The following is a 21,532-nucleotide window of genomic DNA, read 5'->3' on the forward strand; positions in this document are numbered from 1 at the left end:
GTTTGGAGCACAACTGACCATGCTAAACTTTGAATGTTTGGCCCTTACCAGACTAGCTGCGTGCCTGAAGCCCTCCACTGTAGCAGAGAGAGTGCTCACTCCAGCACCGGAACTGTCCAACACTCAGCGATCAGCACCAGAGAGCTGCACACAGGGAGAGCAGGTCAGCCAGGGCACCATGGAAACTGTGTCAACCAGCGCAGCCCCGCCTTTGGCCAGCAGGGGGAGCTGCTATTAAAGCTACTAAAGCTGAAACAATGTGGAGTGTGTGTGACAGGAGGGACAGACAGGCATGAGGTCCAGGAGGAGGGACAGACGCCGGAGACTGAGAGAGGCATGTACCATGAAGATACATACATATGACACGCTTTTATCATGATACAGTACACGTCATGAGACTTAGGGGCCGATACGATGCATAGTGCCACATAGTAAGTTCTACATTTTTGATAAACATGTCCTTTGATAAACCAAATGCCACCAGACTTTTACTGAAGCGCTAACCCCTTAACCCCCACTTGAACCAAGCACATTTTCTCCAGTTCAACTTTAACCAAATCTAAAAGCTTCTTGAAAAAAGTGTCAAAATAGCGACAAAAATGAGACAAAAACAAGGATGAAAATGTCACAAAAACACAAAAAAGCAATGAAAAAGATCTGTTTAGATGAGTTTTGCAGGTCTTAGCTTTCAAATGAGGAGGTGGATTTGGGTAAAGCTGAACTGGAGAAAATGCACTTGGTTAAGTAAGAGGTTAAAATAGTGCTGAGTGAGTGCTTGTAAAAATACTAAATAAAGTAAATGCCTCCGAACGCTGAGCCATCCTGTATTGCAAAATATAATATTCCACCTCCGCTTCTCATGTACCTTTGTACAATATTCCCGTCCACATGAGAGCTAGTGCAGTGGGATAAATGCAATGTTCACTCAGGTTTATCACTTGAGTGCCAAAAACGGAAAAACTCATTTTTGCAGTTTTTTTTTAAATTATGAAACTAGACACTCAAATACACTTTATGTGTGGTTTTGGCAGCTCTGTGATGAACGGAAGTGAAATAAATGATGATCAAATCTTGTAAAGAGTCCAGATCTAGACATATTTTATTACGTTACTTTTCTTTTTTTAAGTCTGAGGGGGCGTGGTGTTGCGTAGCGAACAGCTGTAAAGCCGACACTTCTCGCTCAGAGCAGAGCGGTTTCCCATGAAAGATCGAAACAGTTGAGATTTGAACATTTCTCTGAGTTTTTGAATGGTGAAAATCGATCCAAGGACGGCTGAGAAACATCCTGTTAAAGTCTTCAATCCGAGAACCAGGCTGTTTAAATGCACACGCCATAAAAAGAGATCGAGAACACGCGGTGTTTCAAAACATGTCAACAATGTAGTTGTTGAAAATTGACTTGAAACAAATTATCTACAAATCTACAAAAAAAAATCTGTGATTTCGATCCAAACTAGCCTCTGTTTAGCTTAGGATTTGGAACCGAGGCACGTAGAATAAACTGTTAAATTTTCACCTACGGAGAGCTTAGATTATCATCTTTCAAACAAGCCATAGCATGTGTCCATAGCTATAACATACAATATGCTATGATGCTACAGATTGTTGGCGCTCTACAGCTAAACCCCCAAAACAGCGGCGCACTCCATGTGTTAAGCTTCCCATGTTTGTTTATAATGTGCGCTCGTTTGTAGACCCTTAAAGGAACACTGTCCAGCAGGGAGGGAAGAAAGCACTTTATTTTACCCCATTTGAAAAGCAGAACTTTCCACCGTCAGGAGGCCCTGGTGTAAGATGGGGATCTGTATCGTTGATTTGTTTACATTTCACACATGTAAAGGAGCATCTGTGATGAAGAAGAAGTCGTCCCCATGTGCCGAGCTTACCTTTGAGAGTAGCACCAAAATAGTGTTTCACAGTTGTGTGGAGTCTCAGCTCCGCCAGCAGATCATCTCCCTGGAGGCTCCTACACCCTGCAACACACCCACAGCACACAGGTCAGTCTGCTGCCCATCAACACAAAACATGATGTCCTACAGCAAATGTATCTGTAGATTTAACAATATCTAATGAAGGTGAGAGTACCTAAGCCTCGGTTAAGGCATCACCTCATTGTAGGTTGAAAGTAGGGCCCCCCCGCCAAAAAACAAACTTTTGCCCAGGCCCCTCACAATCGTAGAAACGGCCCTGTCAATCTGGTAGCTGAAAAATGCACCGTCAGCATCGCGTGTTTCCGCTCGTGTGCAGGGAAAACCCCGCAGTCAGAGCTTTGAGGGCTATCCCCACGCAGCAGCGCCCGCCCCCGCAGCGGTGAGGTCACTGTGGACAACACCGCCGCTGAGATCATCGCCGGTGCGTCTGAGGAAGCGAAACCATGACTAGGAATTACCACGGGTTTTTATATCATTCTATTGCCAGTTATCCATCTGATCCATCACCATGTTACTGATAATGTTCTTTTCAATTTATTATCCGTTTGATTTCCACCTCCCTTTCAAACTGTATACAGCACTTTGGATGGTTGTTGAAACAAATTGGTGAAAATGGGGGGGAAATTGGGGAGGGGGGCTGAATATAGTATTAGTCCTTCAGACCTGCGTTAGACCGTCTCGTCTTAGACCTGGTAGTACTCAGAATGACAAACATTTATAGAATGTGTTCGTAGGTGGATTTTGAATGTTAAACAGTGAAACACAATAATGTAACTGTTCTCCCAGTCCCAGAGGAAATCCTCCTCGCCACATGCGCCCTGAACACAGCCCGCGACCTGGGAGTTGAACCTGGGACCGTCTTCTGTGAGGTGCTGAGGAGGAACCAGACAGTTTGGTAGAAGCCTTGGTATGTGAGGCGGAGTGTTTGTGTTTGTGTGACGCTGCAGCCTGCGTCAGAGCCCAGTGGAAGCCCAAACATTGTGCTTTGTGCTGCTCTTGACAGTGAGGCTTTCAGAAGCATTATCATTATTTGCGATGTTGATCATGTCAACTATTTGGAGTCTTTGGAATGTGCAGTAAATGATTTTTTGAGTCATCCTGGTCTGTTCCTGACTCTCCGCCTGGTTTTTACTTGTGTTTACTCCGAGTTCAGACGAGGTTAGACCTGGTTCAGTCCTTGTTAATCATTTATGAGCTCCGAAAAGAGTTGACCTAGTTTTGAACAAGCACAAACATCAACAGTAAACGACATGAGTCATTTCCCTCCTCATCCACATTTGACTCGACATCAGCTCAACGAGAAAGTTCCAGATTCCCGGATCACGTGGGGCCTCTCTGCGCACTAGTTTCTCCTACAAGTTAAAACATGTACAATAGGGGTTCCCCTCTGGGGCCAGGGCGACCTTGACAAAAAGAGATTCCAAATTTCAGAGGAACTTTCTTGGCTAAATTAAGCTCAACAAAACAAAAACAAACAATGAAATATTCCTTCAGTTTAGAGAAGAACGTGCACGTTTGTCAAAACCCCCAGGAGGTCTACTTCCTGTTACTTCCTACCACTTCCTGTGGGGGATGCAAACTTCCCTATGACGCGTTCGGCCACACGTGGCTGCTCTTCCATGTAAAAGCCTAAACTGTGCCATACAGACCACCAGAAGAACACAGGTGGGCGTTTATGGAGAAAGTGAAATTACAGGGGAATTCTGACTTTGAATGAAATAATCAACAGTTCAATTTTTCCACTGATGTGAATCTAATCATTATAAATATTGCATAAACACATGACACTGTTGTGCTGATACAGTCCTTTGGTCCCACTCACAACAAACCAATAAACTCGTCCCTGTGAAGAAACTGTGATGCTACAAATATGTTAAGAAACTTAGGGATGAGTTTGCAGTGCAACTACACTGCAAAACGTTATCATGAAGTAAGTAACTTTGTCTTTGATTTTAGAGTCTAATTTCAAAAAATCTGTCCATGGGGCAAAAATATTTAGACTTAAATGAAGATAAATCAACTACAACAGTTTTGTCTCACATAAATATTTTTTTTTTATCTAGCTTTACGTGCAGTGGTTCTTTTATCTTCTTTTAAGTGTAAATATCTTGCCCCAAAAAATGCACTTATTTCAAGTTGAGGTTTTGCAGTGTAACATTTTAATTAAGTGGTTTCCTCTTTCTTTCGTTCTTTGTAATTAAAACAATTTCTCCCCACCCCATCTTCCACACATAATTGTTCTGTTTCTGGTTCTAAATGACAAATATTTGAGTAAAGTTATCATTCAGGGTGCACCACGGTTCTGTAAAACCAGTCTGGAAATGAACCGAAAGTTACACTCATACTTCAAGTTCTGAGGAGTGCTAGTGCAGCCTCTATTAGTTAAAGCTCAGTGGCTGAATTCAGAAAAGCAAGAAGGGAGCAAATAAAAAACACACCGTTCCTTTAAATGTTATATCCAGTTCAACCCCTCTTTTTGAAGTCCTAGTATCTCCTGCTTCCCAGATCCCCGGTCGGGAAACGCTCACCTCGAACGGCTTTCTCCATTTTCAAACTGTTGTTCCAAGAGAGACTTGCAAAAGGCCTTGATGAGACTTCAGGGAGCGCTCGGAGGAACCGACTCAACCTGAAATGCTTGTAGAGGAATGAACCAACACCAACAGACTCGCCTTCCCCCACTAACTGAACCTGAGGCGCTTTGACACCGAGGAGATGAATTTCACAGCGAGACCCAAAGGCCCCCAGGGCACCCTCAGACGGGCCCGGCACAGAGCACTGTCCCGGCTGCGGAGTTCAAGCTCCACTGAGGAACCTTTCACTCACTACACAGACAATACAAACAGGCCAGTCCTTTCAGGTGAATAACATTGTTTAGTTCGAGGTTTATCTAAATCACAATTGAGGTTTTGGCGACTGCAACAACCTCAAGAAGCTGGAGGGTTATCCTTTTCCTTCTCTGGCATTTGAGTGATGATGTCACCGATCAGAAAAGTGGAGCCTTTGATCTCAGGTTCAGCTGAAACAGATAAAGGTTTGTCTGAGTTTCCCTAAAGCAGATTCTAAAGTGTTTAGATCAGGGGTAGGCAAGTTTTCTTAACGGAGGGCCAATTTTTTTCATTGTAAAAACACCGAGGGCCGGAGCCGCCAATTTTAGACCAAAGTAAAGCACTGCACTGGAAAAATAGCATCTTAAATAAGATAAATGACTTAAAATTGCTTGAATAAAGGTTCTTTATGTTGAATTTGAGTCTGTTTGGACTAATCTAAGATAAAGATACAAAGGCTGATGCCAATGGAACGAGCATAAAACCCTCTTTGAAATCAGACAAATCAACTTTTACTTTTAAAAAGATTTGTTTTTCACTTGAAATTATACAATATAATATGAGTTAAGAGAATAATGACTTGTTCCATTGGTGATAGGATGTTTTATCTGATCTAAGACCAGACCAAATCTACTCAAACTTTAGATTGAATCTCTTAATTCGAGTAGGTTTCTGTTATTTCTTCCTTAAAATGATTATTATTATTCCAGTGCACTTTCTACAAATGCCAGAGTTGTACATGATATGACCTAATTGGGTGTATTAACAGTATTTCTCCCATTTAACCCTAAAAATGTTAAAGTACTTTCTGATTTGTGTCATTATGTTTCTCAAAATCACCTTGAGGGCCAGAGGTTCTGTGCTGGAGGGCCGGATTTGGCCCCCGGGCCTGACGTTGCCTTCCCCTGGTTTAAATAGACGCTCTGTGATTCCATCCCAGATATATTTAAATAATAATAATAATAATGCATTGGTTTTATATAGCGCTTTTCTGGACACTCAAACACACTTTACATTGCACTATTCGTTCACTCCATACTTGGTGGTGGTAAGCTACTATTGTAGCCACAGCTGCCCTGGGGTAGACTGATGGAAGCGAGGCAACCAGTCTGCGCAATCGGCCCCTCCGACCACCCCCACTCTGGACTGGACTTATTTTTCCCCCCGCATTCCTCGCAGTAAACACCTAAAAACAAGCTCAGCCTAAACGAAACAAAACAACAGCTGATTTCCGGCGTCAGGTGAGGAAGTCGGGAGGTTTGTTTTGACCCGAGCTCCCCAGTTGTGCGAGTGTTCCCGGGGAGCACGTGAACGCAGCACATGCCAAACTCCCACACGGAGAACGTCCCGCAGAGGGGCATGTGTGAACTTGGCTTATGGCACGAGAGCAACTCAACTGTCACTAAACAAACATGCCAGTCATAGCAAACATGCTCCTCACGCTCAGATAGACACCGACAACTATCAAAACATTAGGACGATTCATGCCCAACACTTGGCCACCTGTGGTTAAAGCAAAGCCGCAACATCTCTAAGGTACCAGTATGGAATTGGGGGAAAGGTTTTGGTGCTACTGGGATCAAAGCAGGTACCAGAAAAAGTATTAAAGGAAGTGACTTGGTTGCCTTTTATTAGTCTTTTATGGAATAAATTATGTATTGGCTTTAACAATCCGTTTAACTGTCCGGTCATTGGCCTCTGGACTCTGGTCACCTGATGCCCTTCACAGGAATGGACACTTTGTAATCTCTGGAGGTTTTTGTGGGTCCATGAGGGAGGCTGGAGGCTGCCATAAGTGGGATACACCTGTTAAGCTGTGAGCCGACACCGACATAGTATTTACTTGAAATCCTCGCTTTCTCAACTGGCTGTGTTGTAACTACGGCAGATAAATCCCCGGCCGTGTGTCATGACGCTGAATAATGTTTTTTTTGTTTTCTCCCTGTGCTCCTCTGTGCCCGGCTGTCCTGTCACGTTTGTGGTGCTGACTCAGCGCCCTGAAAAGCTGCCCACTGACCCACTTCCCATGATGCCGCTCGGTCCACACACCGGCCCACACCGGCCCACACCCCTGCGCCCCACCCCGCGCGTCCCCACGGCGATGACGAGCGGCGAGTGGGTGTGCGGGTGTGGACACCTCGCAATTCTTAACGCCTCGGCTGCTTACTCAATAGAGGAGCAGCCGCGGAAGACCAAAGCAGACATTTCAAAAGGATATTACTCAAGTAGAAGTGGTAAAGTTTTTTTTAAAGAATGAAACAGCTTTAAAAGGTTCCATCTATTGTGCAACAAACTCCAAAAAACTACAGATAGCAGTACTTTCAAAGTAAACCGGATTTCAACTCAAACAGACAAAAGCAGCGATTAGGCAGATTTATTTACATGTATATTAGTTTTGGTGATCAGACCCGGCGGAAACATCCATGTATGAAAGTCAGTGTGGATGAACAGCTTGGAGTTAAGGATGTCTCCCCCGGAGCCTGGACACCGGTGATGGTATGAAAGACCCGTGAAGATGCAGCAGGGAGAAGCCGTGGATGGAAGAGGCGGAGATGGGGTGGAGGTGGGTCGCAGCACAGCTGGGAAGAGAACGATATATGATTGCTGGGGCTTAAAAGCGGGACCGAGGGCAATGATTGGCTGAGGTGGAGGTGTGGCCCTTATGGAAGCGATCATTGGCTGGAGGAGGTGATGCTGAAATGAGTCTACCGGGTTGAATTAAGCCTCGGCTTAAATACTCAGAACTGCTTAAGGAACAGGCCATGTTCAAGAACTTTTCACAATAAAGACCAAATGGACCTGGACACAAGTAGCCAGGACCTACAACAGCGCTAAAATATAACTTTATCGTGTCCGTCAAAAGGCCCTTTCACACCAACGCCATAACCTCCAGCCGGGTTTGGCGGACGGGGACACATATGTTTGGGACGAACAGTTCTGACGGTCAGAGGCGGCGGTCTGTGCAGGTCGGTGAAACCCGCTTTGGCCGATTATAATTTTTTAAGTGAGGAACACAAGGAGTGCTGTGATTGGCCTGGATTTCCCGGCTGGCAGCCAATCAGCTGGATAACAGAATATTGTGGGGCGCAGTTTACATTTTGCAATGACTTACTTTAGAAAGCTCCTGCGTAGGGTTGTCACGATAATTACTATATCGACTTATCGTTTGATAAGTAACAGATAAATGATACATTTTTGGGCTCAATATTTATCATCTGTACATTTATTAGCATTTCCCCCTACAGAAGTAAATTGTGCTAGATCATATTTCATGTTTTTGCAGCTTGTGTGGTATTTTAGGGTGGGATTAAGCACTTTTAGAATACAGGTTCAATGTCATTTTCATGCTTTAAAGTTGAAAGTATCTTCAGAGTCGATATTATCGTTTATCGCGATATTGTCCTCAATATATCGAACTTCAAAATCATGACAGGTCTAACTGCAACTCATGTGTTACAAAGGAAAGGTTACCATGTACTGTTCGAACAAGGAATTACAACGATGTCCATTATTTAGGCGCTGGTTTCAGTGGCATCAAGAACATCGTTATTGTGATATTTTCCTTCCTCAAAATATCAAACTTCATTTTTTGTTATCGTGACAGGCCTACTCCCGCGTTGCCTTAAAAGCCATATTCATCCAAGGCAGTACAAACGGTCTTGCTCTGTCAGGAACACCGCGCTGTTTACTGGACTGGGGGGCGGGGGGGGCACGGTTTCAGTGGTTTTGTTGACACCTCAGCATTTTCATATAAAAGCAGATCGACAGAGGACAATTGCCATGGAAACGCCGCCTAAACTGGGCTCCTTCGTACTAACTTTGTTACAAGCGTCAAGCTTGATGTGCACCGTTTCATCAACTATCCTGATAATGTGCACTGTGCAGCTCGGGGTTTTGGGTCGGTTCAATGTAGCTCTGAGCAGGTGAGACGGGGCAGACGAGAGGAAACATGAGCAGACAAACAGTGGCCCCGCCCCCAAACAACGACAGGCCGTTTGGCTGGTGTGAATCCTCCTTCAAACAGAAAACAGTGGCACTAAACAAACACTGACCACCACAGTTTGGAAACCTTACGGACAGAGGATCTATATTCACATCCGAACACATTGGTAAAAAAATGTCCACCGAGGGCCGGGCACAGTCGCTTCAAAATAATAGGAAGCTGCTCAAGCAGAAGGGAAAGGCGCGACCATTAAACTATGAATTGAAATGGAATAAACTGACGTCACACTTCCTCCTCCTCCTCTTCCTCCTCCCCTTCCTCCCAGCAGCGCGTGGGGATCACTCACCGGTCATGTGCTCATAGTAGAGTAGGCGCTCGCTCCCCGGGGTGTGTGTGTGTGTGTGTGTGTGTGTGTGTGTGGGGGGAGGGAGGGGGTTAGACTACTTTCACTTTTTACGATGGAGACATCAAAAGACACGTGCATCTCAATGACACTCGGGAGGCTCGATCGGAAGTGTGCGCTTTTGAAGTCTCCTCGACGCCCCGTTTCACGCCTACGTGACAACCACAGGCGGGTATTAAGTTACAACTACTCACGTGCCTACCCTGAGCAGTCTAGCAAAGTACTTCACTGCTTTAGTAAAGTACAAGTACAGATGCAGGAGGAATAATATGCTACAGTCTGAGTATCGAATGAAAATTGTACTTGGGCATGAATGTAACGCTCCTAAATATACTGAATTAAGAATTAAAAGTACACAATTAAAAATGAATACAAAGTACAGCTAGAACTGCTCTAAAATGTAGTAAAAAGTATTGTTTTTAGTACTTTACTTTTCACTGCTGTTCTTGAGTCCCTTTTTGTATTTTGTAGCAACTGAACCATGTACTTTTTGCTTCTACTTTAAGTGAAAAAATATATACATTTTGAGTATAAAAAAGGGTTTCTCTTCCCCCTGTGAGTAAACGCTTCATGTTGACAAGAAATGCAAAGCTTGTGTTTCTTGTACATGATCTTGAGAATCATTTCTGTTGTCTATTTCGGTTTTCTATTTCTTTTTCCAAATGATGTTACATTGTTTTTCCCAGTACATCGTCACTGAACATGAAGACTTTCCCCTTCAAGCACTTACTCACTACTCATGTAGTACTTTCCATACTTTGATTTCCCTGGCTGCTTGAGTAATCACTCGTCACTACTTTTTGAGTATAAAGGATTGCTAAGTGAGTAATCTTTATTTGTTTCACAAGTGAAGTAACGTTGCTCTGACTCGAGGCGATTCTACCCACCTCTGATGACTACACGCTGGCCGAGATCACCTTTCTCTGCTCCTGGCTGCTGACTCGCTCACTGGGGCATTATTACGCTCCCCCGTGCACCTCCCCCACCCGCCCAGTCATCCGGCCAGCACTCGGGACACAATCAGGCTCGTCTTGGCAGCAGCGGAGCGACGGTGATGCAATAGCAGGCCCTACTAGTTTATGGCACAGTCATTTAAGCTGACAATGGACTTTTACAGTCCAAGAACACACGTGTGGATGACTCTGTCCACTTTTAGGGTTCCAAATCATGTTGAAGCCACATCAAGTACCATTTCACACAAATACTTTCTCTAAAGTAAGTGTTTATTTAGCTACGACTGGGTTTTACTCCACAATCCAGAGACTTGGAACTTGGAGCGGGGCAGCTCCAGCTCGTCTCCATGGAGAGTTTGCTGCTTAACTTAGATTACAGTCAGGACAATCTTAAAAGACTATATTTTGATAGCCCACAGAAAAAACAGCCTTGTTTTAAGACGTTAGTTGTGATCCAAACTCATTCCTAGCTGACATATTGACAGCATCCTAATTCTTCACAGTGATGACTTTATGGCACATTTCACCACTGGCAGAGTCACTTTTCAGGGTCTCTGTCACAAAAAGGCCGGAAAACTCGGCTGAAACTTCATGAAATTGATACAAATGTCTGAGTTTACAATATATTAAAGCAGGACAAAGCAAATTTCGTTTCACTACTAGAACAAAACCAGGTATAGTTCCTTAAACTTTTGAATTGTATCCTCTTGCTCAGTGTGTAGTTTGTCAATAACACAAACACTTCATGTGTTTGTTATGAAAAAGCTTGTGGACTTAAAGCGTTTAGTCGCGCGTTGTTGTGGGTCAAACCCGACCGTATCCATGTTTGACCGGCAATATACCACGGTTTGCCTTCAACTCCACCGTGGACATAGCAGTGGTCAAGAAGACACGACAGACCCAAACATGCAGCCCCTTCCCCCCCTCCCCTGTTCAAGAGAAGACGATGCAAATCACTTCCTTTCAATGCTCCCCTTTGTGTGAATTGACTCGGAGAGGGGGGTGGGCAGACCAGGGCGAGCAGCAGCAGCAGCAGCAGCACATATACGCTCACTTTATAAGGCTGGCGACCTCAGTGCTCCCTTCGCCCACCCCCCACACTCCGCTCCTCCTTTACGCATGCACAATGGGCCGTGGGATCTCCTTACACAGCCGATTTTCCCTGCCTCCCCTCCTCCTCCTCCTCCTCCTCTTTCTCTCTCCAAGGCATGTGTTTACGAGACTCACCCGGAGTAACTTATGATTTATAAAGCACTAATTATACCCGTGTCGTAATTATGGCTGTGAACGCGCTCCACGTCAAGAGAACAGCGATGGAGCAGGAGAGAGAGACACTAAATTTACAACTGGAGACAGAGAGAGAGAGAGAGAGAGAGAGCGGGGAGGGGTTATCCGAGGTGACTTTTTAAATGGCACACCGCACAAATAATCCACGTGTTCGGTGATTAAAAGGCTCCGAAAAGACGAGCCGCGGCGCGTAACGGCACCTCTCCTTCTTTGTGGGGAAGAAACACTTTTACGCGTGGGATCAAAGAGTGATTCGCGCAATCACAGGCCAAAAAAAAAAAGTCCCCGACCTCGTCACCAAAGACTTAAGTGCAAATGAAGTCTTTTTTTTTTTTTTTACCAATTAAACAGTGACTTAAAAAGGGCGACGCAGCGGATCACAACCAGCCGTCTTTACGCACGCACCAAGACGCAAAGTCAACGAAAAAGCCGGAACAAAAGGCTCCAAACTTTTAAGTCAAGACTGTTCAACAGCTGCTCTTTAAACACAATGATCAACTCGTAGCTTTGTCGACTTGCCCCGTAACACTGACAACGAGCCTCGCGCGCACGCCAAATGCCGAAGTAAACAACAAATATGCCAGGAATTATTGTCGAGTCAGCTCTTACCGTGAATATAGGTCCCGACAAACACGACGAGACATGCCCCATAAACAAGTCTGGAGGCTTTTTAGTGTGTTCTCCCCTGAAGTTCACCGGGTGTAAGCGGAGAAAATCCAACCCAGCCGGTGTGTGGGTCAATACGGTGTAGTCTCCTGTCGTCAAGTCTAATCCAAAAATAACACCGCTCGAGAAGGGCTGCTCTTTAAAAAATACAAAATGAAAACACACACACGCACACACAGCGTTTTTGGTTGAGCCCCAGGTCCGTCCTCGTCCGCAAAAAGGCTCGGTTTATTCCGTGTTATCGCAGGGTCGAAGCGTCGAGCTGTGCGTGCGCGCCGCGGCTCGTTTCTCTCGCTCAGACGGAGGCAGCGCTAAAGCGGAGATCAGGTTGCACTCGCTCAGCCCGAGTTTTAAAGGGACAGTAGCAGCGCGCACACACACGCGCTCACACCACACATGAGTGGGGGTGGGGGGGGGGCTGCAGACCGGAGCGCACCGCAGGTTTGAGACCGCAGGTGTGGATTTCCCTTTAGACCAGTGGTTTTCAACCTTTTGGAGCCGCGACCCCCATTATAACAGGTAAAGTGATTCGTGACCCCCCCCGCCTGGGTCACACCGTGAGAAATAGGAACATTAGACGACATAATTCTTAACAACCAAAGAAAAAAAAACAAATGGCTGAAATGAAATTCATCAAACTATACAGACAAATAATGGCCCTCTGGTACAATAGCAAACACATGCTACAATAAAACATTAGATTATATGCTAATGAAAATATGTATATTTTATCTAAATTATCTGATCTGGGGCGACCCCCCAAATTTGGGTCCCGACCCCCAGGTTGAGAACCACTGCTTTAGACAATTGTTGAAAACTAAAAAGGCGTACGAGCAGTATCGGAAAAAATAAAAGCTCAAATACATTTTTTCCTGTAATTTTTTCCTCCTTATCACACTTTTTCCCCAGTCATTTTTGCTATTTTTATTACTAATATTTTCCCTATTCACCCCTAGTTTTATTCTTTTTATTTTTCATTATTCTTATTATTTTTTACACATTTCATCCTTATATTTCCTGACATTGGAGATGAATCCAATATTGTAGATTTGCAGATCTTGCACACATTGTTGTCCTGTTTTCCCATTCTAGACGATAATATATTAGTATATTTATCAGAAAATGTATTTGTTCAATAGCCTGAAGTCCAAAGTCCGGAGCGTAGTTTCACTGCTTAGAATTTCTTATACGATTACAAATAATGGAAACATTGTACCTGCAAAATGTAGTACAATGTAATGTGCTGTGTAACAGTGTGTAATAACGTGTACCGATGTGTTACAGACACAACAGAATAACATGTATTTGTAGCTTGGAGGTACATAATGTAACAAGACATACAGTAGGGTTAGGGTTGGGGTTCAAAAGAGTTGTCTTATTACAAAAGGTACCTCCAAAGTACTAATACGCATTATTCTATTGTGTATGTACTACATAGTTATTCCAGACTGTTACAAAGCAGACTACATTGTACTAAATTAAGTAACGTAAATTAAGGTAGTGTGAAATAAAGTGTAGCCCAAATAATGACTGCAACCTAACCAACCAAAATATACTCCAAACCAATTGAGTACATTTAAAGGAGCAGGCCACCGTTTTTACATACTGAGATATGTTCTGACCTGAGCTTAGACGAGTTCATGTGTACCTGTCTGGTCTTCACGCGTGCCCTCAGTCACGTAAACACAGCACAGACAGCGTTAGCATTTAGCCTCTCCTCCTCGACCTCTATAGCTCCAAACCAGGTCAAGATAGAACTGTTGTGCTACAAACTACTCCTGGTATTATTACGCCTCACAATATAGTTCCCCTTTTTTATCCGCTTTAAAATCCACATTGTTTAATTTTGTGTAATTATACTTTATCGTGTAACACTTCACGTAACCATATTTAAATCAGGAAAACGTGGAAGAGCTTGGTAGCTTCTATCTTCACCTGTTTTGGAGCTATAGTGGAGAGAGGAGGAGAGGCTAAATGCTAACGCCGTCTGCGCTGTGTTTACATGACTGAGGGCACGCGTGAAAACCAGACAAGTACACATGAACTCGTCTAAGCTAAGGTAAGAACATTTCTCAGTAAGTAAAAACGTAGCCTATTTCTTTAAAAAAATTTAAACTTGTTGATGGACAAGCTTAGGACAGAGCCTGAGGTTCCACTTCCAGAATCACCGAGCCAATAAATACACTCACGAAAACATTCATGACATTCTATCAAAAGAATATGTTAAAATTTCAATTCCGCAAAAGGAAGACCGTATTATCACCTACATCTAAGTAAAACAACAATACACATTTGGACTCAGTTGATGTCACTGTTCCAAATACTAAGAGTGGATTGTAAATGCTGCGGTGGTGAACGTGCTGCGCTCCGGTCTGCGGGCCGTCACGTGGTCACGCACAGGCAGCAGCACCAAACACAGGCACGTCTGCGTGGGCCCGCGGTGACGTCAGCACGCCGCGCTGGAATTCCCTGACAGCAACAGAACTGGCAGCGTCCGGCGCGCACGACTCTCCTCCTCTTCCTCTCTGCTTCCTCTGCACACAGCGCTCCTGCCTCGCTCTGTTCCACTCGTGACGGAGGGAGCGCGGGCAGCGGATATATCCGGACACACGCCGGCTATTTCGGGACGAGGAAGGGCTGGGACCCAACGGCAGACCCTCACGCTGCCGGCGACGCCCCACAGAGGTCAGATTATGGAGGACAATTCTACGGGCTACAGCATTATGCCTGTGTGTAAGGAACTAACCCAACTAACTAACCTAACCTAACTAACTCATCCATACAACCAGCCATCCATACAACCGAACTAACCTAACAGACGTCACAAACCTTAAATAACCCATCTAATAGAACACACCTAATCTTATTAACCTACTAGCCTAACCAAGTAATCCTAGTAACGAAACTCAATTAAAACTAAATCCACCAATTTAACCAAAGTAGCTAACCAGATTTAACAAAAGTAACTAACCTAAATTAACCCCAGTAACTAACCTAACTAACTTAACCTGTCGTTCATAAACAAACCAACCTAACAGACTTCACAAACCTAACTAACACACCTAATCTTATTAACTAACTAGCCTAACCAAGTAATCCATGTAACCTAACTGTAACCTCACTAACACACTCACCTAACCCAAGTAATCTAACAAGGCAAACTAACCAAACACTTCTAACCGAAGAGTACCAACTAACCTAGGTAAGTAATGAAACTCAGTTAAACTAAATCCACCAATGTAACCCAAGTAACTAACCAGTCTTAACAAAATAAACTAAACGAAGTAACTTAACCTGTTGTTCATAAAGAAACTAACCTAGCAGACTTCACAAACCTAAGTAATCTAACATACCCAGTCTTATTAACTGACTAGCCTAACCTAGTAAAATAGTAACTAATATACCAGCAATATGAAGTTAACCAGTGCTATAGCCTGGTTCTGCAGAGTCTGGCTCAGGCCCAAACCAAGACTAAACAGCGGGTAACCCTGACACGTCCAGGACTTAAAGGTGCATTATGCAACTTTTTATATGTGTTTTTGAACTTTAACCTCTTAATTCCCGCCTGAACCGAGAGCATTTTCTCCAGTGCAGCTTTACCCAAATCCTGTAGGCCAGTGTAACGCCTCATTTGAAAGCTAAGACCTACAAAACTCATCTAAATGGATCTTTTTCCTCACGTCATCAGATTTTTAAAAACTTTTCAGTATTTTTTTGTGACATTTTTTGTCAATTTTTTGTGACATTTTTGGCACTTTTTCCATCACTTTTTTTTTATTTTTTTTTATTTTTTTTAATTTTTTGGTCAAATCTTTGTCATTTTTATCATTTTTTGTCACATGTTTGTCATTTTTTTGTCACTTTTTTGTCACTTTTTTGTCACTTTTTTGTCAAAATTTTCTCACTTTTTGGTCACATCATTGTTTTTGTCTCAGTTCTGTCGCTATTTTCACACCTTTTTTCCAGAAGCTTTTGGATTGGGGTAAAGCCAAATTGGAGAAAATGTGCTCGGTGCAGGTGGGAGTTAAGGGGTTAAGTTTAACCGCTATAAAATGTATATAAAATATAATGCATCTTTAATTAAACAGTGCCCTCAGCTTCACTGGATTAAACTGTCCGCACTAGGAGTGGATGAGTAAACCTTTCCCCCACTCGTATACTGTACTTGAACATTTTCTCCTCTAACAGGTTAGAAAACTAACATTTAGGATCATTTTTGGTGCTAACCAAACATGAGGTTTAGATCAATCCTCCAGCCAGGTGCTTCTGACCTTTAGAGTGGTTCTAGAGATGGTCCCTGGGCCGATACAGAGCCTCCATCTACAAATCCAACCACAGTTCCAACCATAGTTACTCCCAGACTTTTGGGTCTGGGAGTAACTATGGTGCCTTAGACCCAGTGTAGTTGCTCTTGTGTGACAGGATATGGGCATGCTAGTAGTCTGTTGTGCTGAGAACGTGCTCAATGTTCCAGAGGGTGTTGTGCTGAGAACGTGCTCTATGTTCCAGAGTGTGTTTTGCTGAGAACGTGCTCCATGTTCCAGAGTGTGTTGTGCTGAGAACGTGCTCCATGTTCCAGAGTGTGTTGTTATTCGAAGCCGAGAGGATGAGCTCACAGTCCCACAGCCGCTCAGCTCCATGGAAACCTGCTTTTCCAAATGTTCCCTGGCCCTGACCGCGCTGTACTACGACCAACTCCTGAGTCACAGATATAAATACACACACACAAACAAACAGGCTATTTTTAGAAGCTTCTGGCTCAGCGGAACAACGGCAGGCGAGGACGGAGCGTGATGCTGCTCTGATGACACAACCGTCTGTTTAGAATGAGTGGCTCACATTATGAAACACTCGACTCTGCGTCAGCATGTCCACCCGATAAGGACAGGGAAACAAGGTCATGTGACATTCTAAAGCAGAGGTTCTCAACACGTGGGTCAAGGGGAAGGGAATCTTATTTTGTTTTGCATGACAAAAGGTACGTTTGTCGTCAGTCGCCCAGGGCGGATGTGGCTCAGGAGTGGGTCGTCCAATAACCGAGAGGTTGGGGGTCCGAATCCCAGCTCTTACATTCATTTGATGTGAGTTAGGGGATTAGGGATGCACCGATACCACTTTTTCTAAAGTATACGATACGAGTACTTGATTTAAGTACTTGCCGATACCGAATACTGATACGAGTACAAGGCATACTGACTTTTTCACAGCAGATTGGTAAGTAATTAGCTAAATTACTCATTTACATTTACAGATGCCATTTTATTAAAAAAAAAATTATAGACAGAACAGCTCATGTCCAAAAGCTCCTCAATGCTAGTGCTTTATTTCATTTAACAATAGTATTGAGATGTTACTTATTACTGCAGATTAATGGTCTCTTTTCTCCTTTACTTCAGCCCTGTGTAGATTTTCTCCTGTGTTTATAGTAACTTATCCAGGAGCTTCAGCATTTTCATTGTTTTGCTGCAGCTCATTATAAACATGCTGTATCTCTTTACTTTGGATTTTCTGAGGACTTTTTAGTTGCTGGATTAGTTTTTCAGATGAATAAGCCCCTGGACATAAAACGGTGTAAGAATCGGAAAAACTGTTAGCCGCAAGTTAGCGGCTAATTTAGCAACATTAGCAACATTAGCAACATTAGCCTGCATGTTGTAAACACTGCAGACGCTGCAGCACTAACAACATTTAGCTCTGGTTAAATCCTGCCCAGACTCTGATTTAGGGCGTGTCGTCTGTAATAAAGTCAGCTCTATGTGGAATATTGGATTTGTTTGTTGTTATTTTCTCTCCTCAGTGGAGCTGCTCCTGTAGGAGTGCCAGACACACGCCACGTGGTATGGGTTTCTGGTATTGGGACCTCATTAATGAGTAAGAGCATGAGTACAAGCCTGTGGTATCGGCCCGATACTGGTATCGGTATCGGTGCATCCCTAATGTGAATGTGGTGTGTGAGTGAGGGGTTGGTGGGTCAGGCTATTCATCTACTCCACATTCACACATTTGCTTGCTTGAACTTCTTCAGAAACGGATCCCATATCAAATGAAAATCGTTGACATTCCCTTTTAGTTCAAAATACATTTTTTCCAATTGAACGTGCTTTATTACATCATGTAAACAAGTGCATATAGGTTGGAGTTTTTTTAAATTCCAATTTATATAAGATATCACTGAGACAAACTTGGCTGATTTGAGGGTTTCCAGGGGTTCTAGTCTATGTTAAACAAGGGATTTTAAGTTCAATTTTAATACTAAAAAAAAAAGTGACAAATCCTCTTGCAGGCGCAACAGCAGCATTGCTCAGGACGAAGTCAGACTCTTGCGTACAAACAATGGTGCGCTTTCGCCGCTTACAAGCTTGGTGTGCTACAAACAGCACTGACTACAAGGTGCGCTTCCTCTACGTTCTCTCTGCAGTAACAGCCCGCACGGCCTCGTAGGCCTGTTCCATATATTGAGGCGATAAACGATATTATTGACTCTAACGATGCTAGATACGGTCAACTCTCAGGCATAAAAACAACAGTAAACTGCAAGAGTGTGAGGCAAACTCCACCCGCAGAAATGTGATGTAAACACCAGCACATGCGCCCCCCACATCCACCGCCCCCACCAGCACTATTTTAGGCCTGGTTTAGGCCTGATTCGATCATGATCTAGGCCTGCAGACGCATATTTTATGGAGGTGGCACTTGGTGTGAAAAGTTCGAGAACCACTGGTCTCGGAAAGTACCACTGGGCATTACAGACCCGCTGTGCGGCTGTTACCTCATCAACAAAAGACAATGGTACTTGTGTACTATCTGAAAAGTATATGGATACATAGGCCGCAGAGCTTGTGTTTATGTGTGAGACTGGGCAGATGGAGAGGGTGAATCAGCAGTGAGAGCACAGACAGCGACAGACTGGACACTTCATCACCACAACAGCTCCAAGTACTGCAAAACACCGGACTGAGAGTTTTACTACCGCGAGTACTTTACTTTTAGTGAAGCGCTTACCGGAGGAGTCGACAGAGGGAGGTTCAAAAGCGCCGCAGCATGTCACGCCTCTGAAATCAGAAAAAAAAAAACCAATAATATTAACCATGAGAAATATAGATAAGCAGCTTTTACACACACTATGCAGATGTGTGTGCAATTTATATACATGAAGCACAGAGTTATTGAAAAGTGCTCTAAAAATAAAACTTAAATCGAATCAACATCCTCTTCAACTGCAAACAAATATGCCCAAAGAAGTGACTAATAACAAGGGATGCACCGATACTGAAAAAAATCCAATATTGGGTATCGGGTACACATATCCGATACTGAACCGATACCAATTTATGAAACCCTGGTCCAACAGTTTGATCCATCCTGGAGTGCCTGGTGAACGTGCCCAGCCTGTGCAGACCTGCAGGCTGGAGCGGGAGGTCGTACTTCGGCTATCTGAGTCCTGACTCACTGAGCTGAGTCACGGGTTCAAGTCCAGGCAACAGGTTTCAAAAGCCAGTCACACACATGCTCTACCTCTGGGATTTAATCATCACTTTTAACGTGACCTTGGATAGAAAATGATTATACTGATCTGAAACCGCTTGTTCTTGATTTCAGGATTGATTTCAACCAAAAGGTCTTGGTGTTACTCTAGACTGGAACGTGATCTTTAACAGTGATTGAAATTACTAGGTCGGCTTTTTATCATTTAAAAAAAAAAGATGTGCTGCTTCAGTTACAAACAGGACTTAGAGAAAGTTTTAAGCAGCCCGGGCCATTGTAATGACTCGTTTTACAGGCCATACAAACTCAGCCATTAGACTTTAATTAAAGGCCCGATTGTTTTCTAGTAGTGAAATGGAATTAGCTTTGTCCTCCGCTAGTATATTGTTAACTCAGACATTTGTGGGAAAAACACTGTGCATCTAATTAAAAAGCATGTGTGTCAATTTCATTAAGTTTTAGACAAGTTTTCAAGGATTCCTGTAGAAGTGACCCAGAAAAGTAACCCTGTAAGTTGTGATATGTGCCATAAACTCATTGCTGCGAAGAATTGGTGGCTTCCTCTTTCATTGTTTGAAATGAATGGCCTTCAAATATAAAATGTTGCATTCGGGGTCACAGAGAAATGCCTGATCTGATTGATATGTGTGACAAATCGCCTCTGCCCCTTTAAGCCAGGGATGGACTGTTCCGATAACGGTATTGGATATCGAAGCTGATCAAAATGAGGTTGACCACCGCTGAAGGTCTTCATGTTTGTATTTTAGCTTATGAAATGCTGCTCCAGAATTGCTTTTGTAACCGGATTGTTGCTGGAACCTGTGTATATGATGTAACCGGCCTAGTGTAGAAAAGTCCAGTGATCTTTGTCGAAGGTTTCGCAAATGCACTTTATTAATGGAAAGCCACTTGAGATGGGGCTCCTTTTTAAAAAGGGGACCACTCATTTTTTTCACTCAAAACAAACAAGTTTCCTACATGGATCAGAATTGTCCCTCTTTAGGTCACACTGCACAACCATTTACAGTGGGAGGAAAAAGTATGTGAACCCTTTGGAATTTCTCACATTTCTGCCTAAATTGGTCATAAAATATGGTTTGATCTTTATTAAAACCACAAGTGTCGGCCCGGTCAGGACTTTGAAGGCGTGTTTTATTCTTCTAAAAACATTCTGAAGTGGATTTGTTTTTGTGCGTTGGGTCAGTGTCTTGTTGCAGCTCCATCCAGCTGTTGGACAGATGGTCTCAAGTTTTTCTGCAAATATCTTGATAAACTTGTGGATTCATGTTTCCATTGATGATCGCAGGTTGTCCAGACCCTGAGGCACAAAGCACCCCCACACCATGATGTTCCTGCACCAAACTTCACAGTTAGGTTTTCATGTTGATGTGCTGATCCATTTTTCCTCCACACTTGATGTTGTGTGTTCCTCCCAAACTATTCAACTTTAGTTTCATCAGTCCACAGAATATCGAGTATCTAAGTGCTCTTTTGCAAACTCCAAACGTGCAGCAATGTTTTTTTTAGACAGCAGTGGCTTCCTCCATGGCGTTCTCACATGAACCCCATTCTTGTTCAGTGTTTTACATGTTGTCGACGTGTCCACAGAGATGTTGGCCTGTGCCAGTGATTTCTTTAAGTCTTCAGCTGGCACTCTAGGGTTCTTTTTTACCTCCTTGAGTATTCTGCACTGTGCTCTTGGAGTCATTTCTTGGAGACAATTATTATAGCTCTTGGAGGATCCTTAGTCAAGTCAGGAGGTTCACTTACTTATTCCATACTGTCCTGTGAATGTTTACATGTGGCCAATAAAAACGTGTAATTGTTTGGGTGGTGTTAATTAATCATTCCTTTACTTTAATAAAGATCAGACCATATTTTATCACAAATTTAGGCAGAAATGTGAGAAATTCCAAAGGCTTTACATACTCTTTCCTCCCTATGTAGACTTTTGTCACCTGTTTTTCAATAAAGATTTACACGGAGAACAAATGCTCCATCACTGTTTGAGTTTTCTGAGTCCTGAATTGTGCCAAAAT

The 21,532-nt window shown here is 43.4% G+C and overlaps 1 protein-coding gene across 5 annotated transcripts in view; it reads right to left on the minus strand.

The window, feature by feature from the left end:
- Positions 1 to 21,532, minus strand: part of kdm6ba (lysine (K)-specific demethylase 6B, a) — a 76,537-nt gene that overhangs the window by 15,888 nt on the left and 39,117 nt on the right. For 4 of the 5 annotated variants that reach the window (XM_079579556.1, XM_079579555.1, XM_079579558.1 and 1 more), the window contains exons 2-4: positions 19,011 to 19,060; positions 1,887 to 1,973; positions 49 to 144 (exon numbers count right to left, since the gene is read on the minus strand). The gene's annotated coding sequence lies outside the window, so the exon portion shown is untranslated. Of the gene's footprint in view, positions 1 to 48; positions 145 to 1,886; positions 1,974 to 11,951; positions 12,469 to 19,010; positions 19,061 to 21,532 lie in introns of those variants that run through there. The other variant, XM_079579557.1, reaches the window with a different exon arrangement.

Source organism: Gobius niger (assembly GCF_951799975.1).
Source record: "Gobius niger genome assembly, chromosome: 21".
Taxonomy (NCBI): domain Eukaryota; kingdom Metazoa; phylum Chordata; class Actinopteri; order Gobiiformes; family Gobiidae; genus Gobius; species Gobius niger.